We start from the raw sequence: 15,736 nt of genomic DNA on the forward strand, positions 1-15,736 counted from the left end.
CAGCAATGGAAAATGAAATAAAAAATAAAAGAATCATTTCTTTGCATAGGAAATTAGACTTAAATTTTTCAGATTCTAATACCCTAAAAGTTCTGATTTTTCCAATTCATGATTAATCATCCCAACACTATTAAATCACATTAAATCCTATTACAAAAAATAATTTTTAGTAAGTTTGCATCCCCAGTTTTGTTTCCATCCAGAGAAAAGGCCAGTTAGTTGTTATAAGAAAAATAGAAAATCTATGCAGTAAATAAGGGAAAATGTCCCTTAACCAACCAGCAAAAAAAAAAAAAAAAAAAAAAAAAAAAAAAAAAAATTATGCTGAATCATAATCGACACAAACAATTGCAAATACAGGTTTTTCTTTTTTAATTTATAAAAATAAATGTTTAGTCACCAAATTTCGTGTTAAAAGTTAATTTTGAAGACAAAGATTTTTCAGTAATTTTGTTGAAATTTCAAGAAATAATTTTGTTCATGCAATTGAATCAACAAAAAGAATTTCTATATAATTTTTAGTAATGTATGATATCTCTTCAAAAATAATTAACTGGTCATTATATTTTAATTTTTTTTAGATGAGGATTAATACTTCATATTTTAATTATTAGGAGTACTCTTCTCATCTTAAGTGTCATTTGCACAATGTTTCAGTTGATGTAATCTCCGACCTTCTTCAGGTGTATCTTGTTGAACTCTGGAACCTACATGGAATTTTGAATGGAACCCTTTATTTAATCCACAGGGGGTAGCATACTATTGTTCTATCAACCATGACTGGGTAGAAATCCCAAGTAATTCACAAATGTATTTTAGTATCACTCGCACTGAGGATTGAATTTTCAACCTTCAGAAAGGTATAACTTACAACTGAATTTTGCTAAGTACTTTATCCATTAGGGCAGGAGTTCTTGCAAGAGCCTGGTTATGGTTGACAGAACGAGAACATACTACTCCGGTGGATTAAATAAACTCTTGGGTTCAATAAGATACACCTGAAGACGGTGGGAAATTACATCAACCTACATAGCGCTTAAAATGAAAATAATTTGAATAATTCAAATACAAATTAACTGGTCATTATAAATTTATTTGAAATTGTGTTAAAACAGAAAATTTACCACCCAATAAAAAAAAAATAGTTCAATTTTTAAAAATATTTAGATTTCCCAATTGACAATGATTCTATTCTTTGCTTGAGAAATATATATATATTTTTTTTATACAAATCAGATTAATGTTAAAGTCTTGGCCTTAAAAAAAAAATCTCTAAATCATTTTTTAATTATCAATATATATATATATATATATATAATTATTAATTAAAGTATTATTTTAAATAAAAAAATTTTTTTTTTCAAATAACTGGGTAAAAGAATTTTTATAACTCTTAAAATTAGCATTAATTCTGAATACGTAAGTATTTCCTAAAATATAGGAACAACTGATGTTTTTAACGTTTGTTTTAGTCACTTAAAAGTCCATTATAAATCTTAAAATGTTTTATTTAATATCTGTTAAAGAACAATTCTAATTCTAGAAAATAAAATGCTCATATTTACGTTTGCGACATAAAATACAAGTCTTAAATAGAAAGTTTTAAAATGCTTTTAAAAAAATACTTGATAAATATAAGCACTTTATTTTGTACAACATTATACTATCATTATCTGTACTGTGCCTCAAAATGATTGCACGCCTTTTCAATAATTTCAGAAACAATATAGAAAAACAGAATACACACCAGTGTTTTACAAGGGACACCTCAAAAGTCGTTTGGTCGAGAAAATTAAAAAAAAAAAAAATTTTTTTGTAAAAATATAACATCTCCAGAAAAAAAAACAAAAAAAAAACGAGACAGCAAAGTAATCCACGGTTTGTTTACAAGAAATAATTTTTTAAAAAGGATTGTCTAAGTGGAAATCACGAGCAGGAAACCAGACGGGAGTAGAGAGAGGAGAATATCCCAGATCCATCCTGTTAAGTAAATTTAAGTGGATATTTAATTATTGGTCGAATAACTTTATGAATACAATATAGCGCCAAGATTAAATATTCTCGCAATTAAAACAAAATGAAACGACGTTAAAGCAAAATCAAATGGTATTAATCAGATTACTCTTCTTCTCTTGCATGCTATTCTCACAATATTCTTGTTGATTAAACCTTTTTTAGGGGTGACTTGTCGAACTCGGAAATCTCTATTTAATTCAGGAATCTGCAAAAAATTTCAAATAAACTTTTTTGTTGTTTAATCAACAGGAATATATTGTTATCGTTCTGTCAGCCATGAATGAGTAGAAATCCAAAGTAAATTTTTAATTATATTCTTATGAAAAGATAAAAGGTTAAATTTCCCACTTAAGTATTTCTCTATGCATTAATACCAAAATAGGAACCTACCTATGTCATACAGTTAACTGATACTAACTAAAAAGAAATTAAAAATTTGTTCGGGTAAGGGACATTATACATATTTACTAAAATATTGATTACATTCTACTTGGATTAAAAGAATATTTTATAGAAAAATACTGTTACATATAACGATTAAGTTAGCTAGTGTGAATTTTGACAAGAGTTACACTGAGTGCATGATAAGCCAGATCTATAAAACAATCTTCCCTTCAGTTGAATGAAAGATGGATGACGTAAAGTTGAAGAGGTTAAACGCTGTAGATAAAACGAGTTGAAAGATGACGAATGACGTCACATTTGAGGAAAAAAAAAACCTAAGGTTTTCAGATCAGTCCACTTTAGGAAGCCGTATGAATGAGATACTCTAGAAGAGTAATCATCTCGATGAATGTTACCTTGGTCTCTGTTCTTCAGCGTTAAGTTAGAAAGTTTAAGAAAATAACTAGCTACAATAACCAAAGTCGTTAAAAAAATGACCCTGGTGTCTAACTGTCCCGTGGGAAGGCATTGTAAATAGGTACAATAACCTCAGTCGCTCTCTCCTTTAACCATTAAACTTAAAAACTCAGCAAACGTCTCCCTTGTGTCTTTCCTGAATGAAAAGTTTTATCTTACAGGCGAGATGATCGACAGCCACTCAGGAAATGGTGACAAAAAACAGCAATGATTAAGAGAATAAAAAGACCAGCACATATAAACACCTGCATGCATCAGGACATTTTATCTGTTATCGAAAATGTGGCAACACTCAACTGAAAATAAAGTTATCAATCTTATGTCTGTCCACATGTTCCTCATGCATATTTCATATTATGAAACATCAATTGAACATTTTAATCACAAACGCATTATGGAAAAAAATAAAATAATTCTATTAAAAAAAAATTCCTGTAGATCCATGAAGTTAAGTATCATGACGGAATACTAAGTACTATATCTGCTCTCTGCTTATCTCAGCATGGTTTCCAGTCGTACCGGACGTCTTACCACTGGAATCAAGCAGTGCCAACTCAAGAGAAAAGTCATCAGGGATTGTGCAAACCTTGCATAACAAGTCAGCACGTGTTTTCCAATGAACGAACATCAAAATTAAAATTATTTAAGACGTAAATTCACACAGGACTTGACTACACATGCAATTGAAAAAAATTCTCCCATACTGTCAGAAACAAATTTCACAGCAATCATTTTGTTTTTATACCAACATTGTATTATTTTGATCTTAATTAAACATTATACAAAAATGTATTTCTTAAAATCGTAATAATGCATTCCAGCTTCTTGAGTCTTCTAAATTAATAAAGTGAAGAAATATTGTTATAAAAGAATGCAAAGATGAAGTAAGCAACCTTTTTAACTGACAACAAACACTAAAGCTGGAACAATGTTACTCATGGTGCTTGACTGCAGATGTAGGGAGATGATAATGGCTCAGTGGTTAACAACATGGACTGACAACCTGGGTGTGCCATGTTCAAATCCAGCGTGTTCCACAGAAATGCTTTCACTTAGAAACGTTGGAAACCTCCACATGATCCTGCCCGCAAGTACCTGATATCCCTCAAGAAAGAATATCTGGAATATCAACAAAATCATGATGAATGATGCTTGACAACAATAGCAACTGCAGATGCATTGAAACCAAAGAGTTTCGCCATCACTACCACCATATATCCGATGCAAACAATTTCACATCTATGTGTTTTTCATGTGTGCACATTTTATACTTTGACTTTTAAAATTTAATGTTGACAGTTTATTAAAATCAGAAATCTTTGCTAAAAGAAAATTACGTATTTACGCTCAAGATGTTCCTTGTTTCTCAAAAAAAAAAAAAAAAAAAAAAAAAAAAAAAAAAAAAAATTGTTATGGAAATCGCTTGACAAGGCAGCAAACCACTTGATGTAAGGACCTAAAAGGAAAAATACTACTTAAAAAGGTCAAAATCTAGTCCACAATAAGTGTTAAATGGATAAATTCTGACTCAGAAAGCAGCGATACTTCCTCCTTTGTCAGAAACATCGCCCATAGAATAAGACTAATGGACAAAATAAGGGAAGCAAAAGTTATGAAGTTGCCGAAGGTAAACCCGTGGTCCACTTTCTATTCCTCTTGGATTTTAGAGGAGTGTGAATATTAAAAGAAACACCAAAACTACGACATTAAGACAAGAAACCAGATAAAAATACACTTAATTCTGATGAAGGTAATTAAATACTCAAAACAGTTGAGCTCTGATAATTATTAAACAAAATGGTAATTATGTCTTTGTGGATACTTTAATTTGGAAATATGTGGAAATAATTGGGTTTGAAACATATTACCGTAAACATGCAAATAGATGAGCAAAGTAATAGGGTGGTGAGGTCAACATGAAGGACAGACATCGAAACAAAATAGAAAACAGATGTTACTCGCAAAAATAAACACAAGACAATTTGGTCTGCTATGCGATATCACACATTCATATATTGAAGATTTAAAGCAAAAGAAAAGTAGACATTGTAGAGATTGAAATAATAGATTCACTGCAGTTCTATATCTAATAACGTAAACAAAAAATTTAATCAAAGAAAAATATTTTTGATGAGACTATTCCAATATATTTCACCAATATCTATATAATTAACATTCTAAATTACCCATTCTGATGCTTTTAAAAATCTCTAAATATTTAGCTATTGAGTTTGTTTTTAATTTTCAGCTTACTGTAAAACCAATGTAATATCAGTATGTATTTTTGCAAACGTAAGAATCTATAGATTGTTTTAATGGTATTTTTTAATTAACATTTATTATCACAAATAGTACCAGCAATGGAAAATTAAATTTTAAATTTAAGAAAATAATTAAAATAATCGTTTCTGACATTGAAAAATAAGCACAAATTTTTCAATTCTGATACCAATATCGCCAAAAGTTCTAATTTTTAAAATCCCAGATTCTGATTAATCGTCCCAACACAAAATATATTATGAAAAGAATGCACGAAATTATTTTATTTTCAGAATTTCTAACAATCTTTAGTAAGTCATAAAATAGCTGCATCCTTCATAATTTTAATTTTGCTGGGTTTGATTATACTTCTTTATATCTATCTCCAATATAAAGATATTGGTGATCTTTCACAAAAAAAAAAAAAAAGTGGCATGAACAGCAGTTGGTACTACAAAAAAATTGGCATGAATTAAAAAAATTAAATCTCTGGGAGTTGAAGAACGAACAGCTGATTTTCGAATGAGTAATTATCACACCACATGGGAAGGTTTCCAAAAAGATATAGCAGGATAACTGAGACAACTGCCAGCAGATGATTCACTCAACATTAGAGATGGCTGGGAAAGATGTGCTCATTTTCTATTCTTTTCTGTGAAGAACATCAGTATATAAAATGAAAATGCTATTTAACATAAACACAAAGGATATCTATAAAAAAATATATATATAAAAGAAAAAAAAAATCACTAAAGTCCCAAGAAATGGAATCAACAACCCAACACAGGAAAGAAATCAAAGCCCTACTACCAAATATTCCCCAATGATTAAAGCCAACTATTTTCTTTCCGGCTTTATTTTTAAATAAAGCAAAAACAAACCGGTTTCACCTCTGTACATCACACTATACACATGCTTGATAGACTTCCCATAATTGATTATGGTAATGCTCTGCTGGTTAGTAATGGCAGAAGTTTCCTGAACTTACTCCATTAATTACTAACTCTTGCAATCACACTAGCACTAGTACTCCAATGGTATCAACAACATAATGTAACTTCTGAACAACCTTAATAGCCTCGACATTCAGATGTACTTTCTCCATATCAGACTTCTCATCCACCTGCATGGTCTTAAACTTCTTGCGCATAAATTGGTTATTATCTATCAATCTACGAGTAATTCCACTTCACTACTTGTATACCAAATTCTTATAAGCACCACAAAAAATTAAGTTATACCCAACTCTTTCATAAATTGAGCAGAGGAATTTTCTTTGTGTGTGTGTGGAGGGGGCTTTCTAACACTACAGTGAACACACTTTGACCTTTGTAGCATTCACTCTCAAACCTTTACTTTAACATTCTTCAAAATCTTCAACATAAGTAAACTTTCATTTTTTTCAATGGCAAATATTAAATCAATATCTCTATCAGATAAACCGTACTAAATCAGATAATGCTTCTAATACACAAATAAAAAGCAACACAGAAGAGACGTTGCGAGCCTATCCTTGTTTTATCGTTATTTCTATGGCAGGTGCTCGTCTGAACTCCAATCTCTGGTCCCCTCTCGCCAATCTTTCACGAAAAACACCCGTCTAGCTGAATCCACTGTCAAAAATTTCCACCATTCTTTATCTGTGCCTAAATCAAAATGTGGATTCCTTGAACAAAGCTTCTTTCTTAGAACTGCATGCCTGTGGAACTCTGTTCCGTCTGCCTGCTTCCCACCTGACTACAACTTGGATGTCTTCAAGTCCAACGTTAACAAATTCCTAATGAACCGCCCCCTTAAGTAAACATCAAATCTCCACACTAACGTACTGTACTTGCAATAACCCTTATCCCTGAGTGGCTTCCGGGCCTTGATAAGTGGTGACCACCGTGTAAAAAAAAAAAAAAAAAAAAAGTTCAGTACAGAACTCTGATGTACTCATACTTTAACATAAAAAAAAAATAACTAAAATATAAATTTATTGAAAAATAATTTTTATAACAGACAGACATTCCTATTAAATTCTAGAATTTTTTTTACATGAGAATTGGCTATTCATATTTGGATTCTTTGGACTACTATTCTCGTTTGGAGTGAGAATTCCAAAACGTTTTGCAAGGATCCATGGCATACTGGATAAAGTACTTTGTTAAATTCAGTTGTACTTTTCTGGGAGTTGAAGGTTCAATCCTCAGTGCAGGCAACACTGAAAAATACAATTGTGTATTACTTAGGACTTCTACCCAGCCATGACTGATGGAACAAAAGCATTCAAAATTCCATGCAGATTCCCAAGTTCAACAAGATACACTCACCTGTAGAAGGTCGGAGGTTACATCAACCAAAACATTGTGAAAATAACACAAGATGAAAACAGTAGTCTGAAGAATCTCAAATAATATGAATCCCTGGCCTAGGATCGAAATGTAGGAAATGTATCCTCTGTCTAAGGAGGAGATATCCTTCACAACTGGGGCATTATTTGTTGTCCCAGTCTAGAATGCTCCTGTAAAATTGTATTTAGCTTTATTTGCCAAACTACTGCTTCCAAATTGTAAAAATATTGGCTTCTCTACAACTTTGCAATACTCCATACAGGGAAATTTTATTTCCTCTACATATGGTGAAAAGGCAATTATTTTGAGGCCTGTTAAATTTATTGGAATTATGAAAAAGAATAGGGTAGTCTAGACAGCTGATAATGCATATGCAGAACACATACGTTACACATTAAGATTTTTCTTCCTTTCATAGCTATTGCTGATTGTATAGCGAGTAGAGACCGACTTGACAAAACAGTTTTAATTTCAACTTAAAAGCATTTTCTCATCTAGTCACAATGAAGAACTGTGATACAGCAACTCCTTTTTAAAAGTGGAATTTCAAATTTTGCTGATTCTGTCCTTCTCTCAAGCCTGAAGAATTATCTAACACAACAAGCGACAATATAATAGAGATAGATTATAAAATTCAAGTCACCTAATCATTATTTATATATACATAGCATTTAAAAAAGTACATCACAGTGAGAGTTTATTTTAAATTAAATCGATCAGAAATTCATGGATAATAAACAACAATACAAATATTCAAATAAGACAAATTCGCTATGTTCTAATAACAAAATTTATGAATCGTATTTGTTGGTTATAGACAGAGACCAAATTCCCATTAATTTTGTTTGCTTAACATATGAAAGTAAATTATTTTGGAGAGATTTCTTTACATAGATATCCATTTACTACAATAATAATTCAAGATGAAATGATTCAACAATTAATGCAATGTAACTATAGTGAAATAATGTAATTGGAAATATATTTTCATATTCAACCACTACAAAGAACGATTCCTTAAGCTCGAGTTAATATGGCATAATCACAGACACACCGGTTCCCACTGGATCACTGACGTTAAGCAATGTTAAACCTGGTCAATACTAAATGGCTGACCATTTGGGACTTTCAGGTGCTGTAGGTGTTCTCCGCTTATCTCTACATTATTTCCAGTCGTCCTGGACTTCTCCTTGCCACTGGACTCAAACAGCACCAATTCATGAGATGTGTGGTTGAAATTGCATAACCCTTGCCTCACAATTACATGTACAGCAGCCCCTACAGTGGGTATCCTTTGTCTTTCGAGACTGAACAAAGACAGTTGATTTGTCTGTTTTACATGTTGTAAAAAATGAATTGTATACGATCAATTGAACAGAAGTTACTATATTTTTTTTAACAAGAATCACCCCAGACACTGTATGAAACCACTTGATACAAGAAAGGAGAAAAAAGTAAAAATGATTCAAGTTCAAAAAATAGATGGATAATTTCCGACCCAGAAAACAGTAATTCTTCCCCCTTTAACAGAAACATACGGGGAATGTGAGGGCTAAAGGACAAAATATCAATCGTTGTGTATGGAGTGACAGGTTGTTGATATTGTTTATAATATCAATGTGTAAATAACACCATCTCTAATAGAATTTGAACTCAGCATAGCTAATTCTATTAGGCCAATCATGTTTATCTGAAGGATTGAGGTTTTCAAAATATTTTTTCACATTACTATCAAGTCCTAAAATTAAAGTTTTAAAATAAGGTTCTATATTTTAAACATTCTAAAATGAACACTTAATTACAATGCTATGAAGTCAAGTATAACTTTTTACATTTTTATCATTACACAAGACTTCCCCTTACTCTATTTGGGAGGAAAGAGGCTTCTTTCGATATAAATTCAAAATTGGAAATAGAAAACTAAAACGCAAAAAACGAAGGAGGGAGGGGTTGTCGCATGGTTTTGCCTGTTCATAAAATATGCTAAAATATATTAGTTCATGCAGATTTCGTATTTATTATTACAGAGCCAATTTTCTATTGGATATTATATTGTACCCGATATATAGTACTGACTACCAAAGATTACAAAAAAAAAAAAAAAAAAAAAAAAATGGCTTGCATGTTATCAGTTAGAATCAAAACGAAAATATTTAGCGATTCCTCTGCATTCCCTACCGTTTGAGCTATCCAGATAGATAAGATTTTAAATTAAACCACTTCAAACTATGAATCAATTTGTGCATGCGCAAAAGTAAAAGAAATGTCAGCAAGTTGAAATGCACATTTTGCATTTAAATTTGCCAATATGTAATGTATGCGTTATTCATCCATCCAAACAAAGATTTTACTTGTTATAAACTATCCTTGGTGTATAATTACTATTTCCTGTTAATTTCAGTGTTATGTGACCAGTAGTTTAAGAGTTTATCGGTTAAATATTTTCACAAACACATACATCCGTTTTATTTTTATACAAAAAAAAACGTTTTAAAATCATGAAGTTTCTATAATAAACTGAAGAAATATTTGAAATACATTTGATAAATATTTGGAGGGAGGGGGGGGTCAAAATTCCAAGGCTTTGGGTTTAATTTTCTTTGCATATCGACCTTTTCACTTTTAATCAACACAATTCAATTTTCACCAAAAAAATCAGACAGAGGTTAATACTTTTCTCAATTGCATTAGTGTTTAAGTTATAATAGATTTGGCTGCCATATTAGAACTTGCCATGCTAATTCCATATTCTGCATCAGTAATCATCATCATGCAACTTACACCTATTTCTGTTTATCCTCCCCATCATAACAATGCATGCAGAATACAAAAATCAAACATCTCTTCCTTGGAGATTAAAGAAGGAGCTTTTAGAGGGGGTTGGGTCAAGAATGAAGTAAATACCATTTTCTTTGAAGAGTGGTGATGAAATTATTCACTTAATTGCTAATTTTCTTCTCCACAAAAGTTAAGAGTGTGAAAATAAATTATCCCTACCTGTTAATTGCAAATACTCTCAGTGCTACTCCTCTTGCTCTATGAATAAACAAGTCGACTTAGAGATGTACCCTAAATGAAACTGACACAAGCCAGTTTTGGCAGCAGACCAGAGCAACAATGGGGAGTGGTGAGAGAGGAAAGGGTAGAGCCTAGAAGATACACACAGAAGATCTTTGGCCAGGGTTGTTTAGAGGTGGGAAAGTAATGTAGCCTCTTTTGAACAAAGACTTCTTTTAAGTGGAAACATAAATTACGATTCAATTATGATTAGTTAATCATAAACATATGAAAGATTTTGGGCAAAAAATGTGCTTTCACGAATTATACAATTTCTTTAAACGCATGCATATATATATATATATATATATATATATATAGATAGATAGATAGAGAGATTTCTGTATGTGTCACCTAGACTGAGGTTAATAGGACACTTATGAAACTAAATGTTTGAACTCTTTTAGGCTAATTTTTCTTTTTCAATTTACCAATGCAAAATTGTGCGTTTCATCAGTTCCATAAAGAATAAGTTTAAAAAAAAAAAGTGCTTCAGTACAAAATAACAATTTTTCCTCTATTCCAGCGTTAGGCTTAATGTTTAGATTGTAAACTAAAATTAAACTTGGATATTTAATGTTTTATTTTTTTATTATGGACTTTTCCGTTATTTAACTTTTCAGTTATCTAACTAAAAGTAACTGCTTTCAAGAACCGTTTTGAAGGGTTAACATTGAAGAAATGCAGTAATTGAGAGAAAAACAAAAGTTATTGTCTATGCCGATTTTCAGCCTTTTAGCCGAGATCAATATGCAACATCTGTTTTGTCAGAGTTTAGGAGGCCACTCTTCCAGGCATTACCTCCACCTTGGGGGGGGGGGTGATTTATTGTTGATTAGCTGAAACTCCTTTACTAATAAAAGGTAGACAGAACTGATCCTGGCAAATTTTGTACCCATCTCTTGAAAGCAGAGGATTCCCACTATAAACTTAGTTTCTAATTTTGCTGCTGTGAGAAAGTCGTCTCGATCATCTGCGTTTTAAATAGATCAATGAAGTCTTATTTGAGAGAACAAATGAAACTGATATTAATTTCCCACTCCCTCCACTTTATTCTTAGATAAATTTTTAGTAAGAGGCGAAGACTATATATAATCAAAGGGACATTCTTTTGTCTGTTATATCCTATTTTCTATATATCTGTAATGCTTGTGAGTGTATCATATATGCAGGTAAAATTTCACTGAAATTGATGTGGACATAAGGGGAAGGGATCCATTACCCTTCCTATTGTTTAGTTCGTTAGGACTGATATAACTTTCGAACCAAAGAAAACTGACTTTTCGTCCCCCCACCCCCAATTGTTCACAAACAGCTAGAAGATGCCCACGATCAGAAGGCAAAAAAAACAAAAAAAACAAAGCAGACAAGTTAAATTGTAAATTGATTAAATCATTTATTGGTGAGTGTCGAAAATTTCTATTAAATTTCAATAAAAATAGGTTGGCGGTAAAAAAAAATTAAAAAAAAAAAGCAGTTCGTTTTGTCAGGCTCAAAAGCTGGACAAGTAACTAAAAGAAAATTTCTAATTTTTATTTTTTTCATACAAAAAGAAAAATAGAGCAGTTGTTTCATTTTTTTTTTTTTTTTTTTACTATCAAATATTTTTTGCATACAAATAAACATAGTGAGTGCTTCTCTTGTTTTGAATGTTTGGCTTTTTGTTTCGTGTTTGAATGCAACTGCATTTTGATTTGGATGATTGTTTTTTTATTCAACTTTTTTTTTCTGGTAATTCTCCATCAGCCAAAGTTGGTTTTGTCTGATGCAATCACTACACTCGTTTCAGTTGTCTACAGGGTGTCCCAATAAAATGTATGCACTCTTTAAATTATCTCAACTTGATACATGAATACTCTATATCACGTTCCTAAGAGATGTTTAGGAATTAAGAATCACACTTCCAGCAGGATGGAGCACTTCCCCACTATCATCGTGACGTAAGAGCATATCTTGATAGTCACTTGCAAAACAGATAGTTAGGATGAAGAGGAAATATTGAGTACTGTCCACGCTCACTGGGTTTAACCTCCCCCCCCCCAATGGATTTTTTTGAGTGGGTGCATGTTAAACACAGGGTTCATACCACAAAAGAGCTACAATGAAGGAGTTGAAAGCAACCATTGAAAGAAGGTGTGTCAACATACCAATTGAACTGATTAAAAACATTTTCGATTCTATCAGTGAGCGTTGTTAGCTGTTCATGGACCACAATGGTCAACAATTTAAATACTTTCGATAATTAGCTGGTTTCTATATTTGTTCAGCATCTTGATGCATGAAATTTTTCTTAAATAAATGTTGGTTTTAAGGTCATTTAAAGAATATACATTTTATTGGGACACCCTGTATTTTACAGCATTTTTTTTAATGCTAAAAAACTATTTAAATATTTCATTGCAATTGATATTTATGCATGCATATCTTGTCAGGGCAGTTAAGCAGTTGTATCAGAAATGTCTGCGATGCATTATGTATATATGCTAATCACATTCCTGACAGAAATTTGAGCCAATGGTCATGTTTAGCTATTTTCATCCGAATACTTTGTCTTGCTTAGCATTTTTATGGTAAGCTTGTGCTTGGTGATCAGTTAAAAGCCACAGAAACACTAGTCTAAAAGACTTTGGAACTCGAGTCTAAGTAGAAGACTGGTTTCTAGGTCAATCACTTTCAATATGTTGAGCAGAAGTTGCACAAAAGGATGATAGATCAGTCATTACAGAGGCAGTGTACATCAATGATTCTTCATTTAAACTGTTTTTCAAATGGTAAGCTAACTTTACAGATGAGATTACATAATGAGTATAGTGCAATACACCATACAAAATCTTTTGCTCAGAACGTGGCAAAGTTGTGAAATGCAAAAGGGAGAATGCTGAAACGTCATCTAAAAGCTCATGATAAAATCATCCAAGAACATCTAAAACTCCTGTTAGGCTTATGTTTTATAGTGAAAGTTCATTTAAGTCTTTATCGGTACTTAAAGTGATCTTTATCATTATGCTAGGCAAGCACTGGATAAGATTTAGTAACAGCAGAAGAGAATGTGAGTTACTGCCAGAATTGTCAGAGTCTTACATTTTTTTTTTTTTATTGTCGACCATTATAACTCAATTAATTATAATATAAAAACATAAGTTTGTTCCTGGTATTTAGATCATTTTATCTCTTCAATACTAGTGCTAACAAGCTTTGAAGTTGCAAGAGAAAGGTAAATAAAGCAACTAATTAAAATATTTAAGACAAATGACCAGAGGTTACATATTTTCGGTAGAGAAAAAAAAAAATCTTTCAAAAGAATCAAGAGACGGTATGAATATTGAAAAACCCTAGAATAAGGAGTCAGGATTTTTGGAATCAAAGAGTTGAAGTTTCATCTTATATCTTCAGACTTAGCAACCTTGTTTACCAACACTATAAATATGAGATATATATATATATATATATATATATATAAAATAAAAAAAACTCGCTAAAGTACCTGACACTGCTGAATTTCCCAAACGTTTTTCATCAGTTCAAATGAAAATGTTTTGTTTTTTTAAATTGCAATAAAATAGGGGAAAAAAAATCGTTATTCAGGTTTATGAGCTGTATCAACTAGAAAATAACTGGAATGCTGTAGCAAAAAAAAAAAGGGGGGGGAGTAATTGTGAGATTCAAACCTTCAAAGATGACATAATATTGAAACTGAAAGTAAACGCTTTATGCACATGGCAACGGATCAAGCGAAAATATTTTGTCTTCACAACTTAATTTACGAGCACAATGTAGATAAAAACTCAGTATATATCTAAAATGCTTTGATTGTCTAAAATAAAGAAATCAAGTCCCAAAGTTAATTAAAAGAAAGGATGTCAAATACATACGACGATCTGACAAAGACAAAAAAAAAACGATCTTTGCTTGTTTTTATGTATTTATTTTTCTTATTGAACTAGAGAAAAGCGAAATGAATCGAATAGAAAGTTTCAGAAGTTTGTCGTTCGGTTGACAAGAAAAAATGCTAAAAACGTGAAAATATTCATTTCTATAGTTATTTTTACATGACTAATTTTGAATACAAAGTTTAAAATTTCTGGCAGCGAAGATTCTAAGTTCAAATCTATGGTTAGCTCGGCTTTTAAATCAACCATGTAATTGACACAACATACAACTTTAATATATATATATATATATATATTGGGGGAATATAAAAATGTATCTTTTTTTAAGTATATATTTTTTATAAAATAGTCACAATTGCTTTGAACAATAAGCTCAATGACGATGTATCGTCGTCTTCAGAGCATATAAAAAAAATATAATTGTGGGTTAACATTTTGTGGTTACTGAAATAAATTTATATATATATATATATATATATATATATATATATATATATATATAGAGAGAGAGAGAGAGAGAGAGAGAGAGCCTGTGAGACTTTACACCACCGGTTGCCACAGTCAATTGAAAATTTCTTTGTGCAACTGAAAGTCGTAAATCACTCGCCTGCCAGTGATAAAATTTAAGTAAAGAAACGAGGGGGGGGGGCTCATTTTACTAAGCTCAAATATGCAGTGACTTAGAATGACCTATGTCTCATCTTTTGTGAATTCTTTCATCTCTAGCCGTGAGACCGTTGGAATATGTATTGAAAAAAGAGTGGTCACGCTGAAGGTCAACAAGAGGTCAAATTTACACATTCCATGTGTAGTCAAAATGTCGCCTTCATTTAGCTCTCTGATTTTGAAATTCATTTGGAAAAAAAATTCTTCGACGCTACAACTAAACGACGGTACCAATAAACACAGTCTTGAATTATTTATATTTCAGTTGTCATTTTGATACTACGTATCAGCATCCAAAGAATGATTCTTATTTCTATGGAACAATAATATGAATGATGCTATATAAAGAAACTGGTGTTGTATTTTAACGTTTTGTTGAATATTTACTGAAATGTTTTTAGTAATAAAATAGTTGATTTACAAGAGTTAAACAAATATTTTCTTGTTAGATTATACACACGGTAATTTCTAGAATTGTTGTAAAATTATTTACTATTATTGACTGAAACAAAGACAAAGTCGGAGGAGTAAAAATATTTTAACGCAAGTAAATTTTCCCTCACACTCGACCAGCAAGTCGAGTGATTTTTACTTTTTTTTCAAATCTCAAAGGCTATATATATATATATATATATATATATATATATATATATA

The 15,736-nt window shown here is 31.3% G+C and overlaps 1 protein-coding gene across 11 annotated transcripts in view; it reads right to left on the reverse strand.

Moving 5' to 3' along the window:
- The window catches only part of LOC145276974 (serine/threonine-protein kinase tricornered-like), a 582,645-nt gene that overhangs the window by 400,198 nt on the left and 166,711 nt on the right, over positions 1 to 15,736 (reverse strand). The window contains exon 1 of one of the 11 annotated variants that reach the window (XM_080128532.1): positions 1,748 to 1,909. The exons of 9 other annotated variants lie outside the window; for them this stretch is intronic. The gene's annotated coding sequence lies outside the window, so the exon portion shown is untranslated. Of the gene's footprint in view, positions 1 to 1,747; positions 1,910 to 15,736 lie in introns of those variants that run through there. One more of the 11 variants, XM_080128537.1, reaches the window with a different exon arrangement.

This window comes from Euprymna scolopes, chromosome 5 (assembly GCF_053919585.1).
Source record: "Euprymna scolopes isolate OS-2025 chromosome 5, ASM5391958v1, whole genome shotgun sequence".
Taxonomy (NCBI): domain Eukaryota; kingdom Metazoa; phylum Mollusca; class Cephalopoda; order Sepiida; family Sepiolidae; genus Euprymna; species Euprymna scolopes.